Below are 617 nucleotides of genomic sequence, written 5' to 3'. Positions count from 1 at the left end.
AGAGCCTTAAAGATCATGGTGCCTATGGTACAGGGTATTATGAACTTTCCAGGATCCTGTCTCTTTTGAGGCAATGTCAGTTGATCCAGATCACTTAGTTCATTGATGAACAAGGGAGGTTCAACTTCCCAAGCATCAATGCCAAATAATTTGGCATTCAGCTTCATGATTGCACCAAGAAGCTTGGCAGTTTGCTCTTCAGTAACATCCTCATTCTCTTCAGAAGAGGAATACTCATCAGAGCTCATGAAGGGCATAAGGAGGTTCAATGGGATCTCTATAGTCTCTAGATGAGCCTCAGATTCCTTTGGTTCCTCAGAGGGAAGCTCCTTATTGATCACTGGACGTCCCAGGAGGTCCTCCTCCTTGGGATTCACGTCCTCTCCTCTCCTCAGAGGTTCGGCCATGGCGCTTATGTCAATGGCCTTGCACTCTCCTTTTGGGTTCTCTTCTGTATTGCTTAGGAGAGTACTAGGAGGGATTTCAGTGATCCGTTTACTCAGCTGGCCCACTTGTGCTTCCAGATTTCTAATGGCAGACCTTGTTTCATTCATGAAACTTACAGTGGCCTTAGATAGATCAGAGACTAGATTTGCTAAATTAGAAGCATTTTGTTC

Source organism: Arachis ipaensis, chromosome B09, assembly GCF_000816755.2.
Source record: "Arachis ipaensis cultivar K30076 chromosome B09, Araip1.1, whole genome shotgun sequence".
Classification (NCBI taxonomy): domain Eukaryota; kingdom Viridiplantae; phylum Streptophyta; class Magnoliopsida; order Fabales; family Fabaceae; genus Arachis; species Arachis ipaensis.
Note: the sequence above shows the minus strand (reverse complement) of the source record.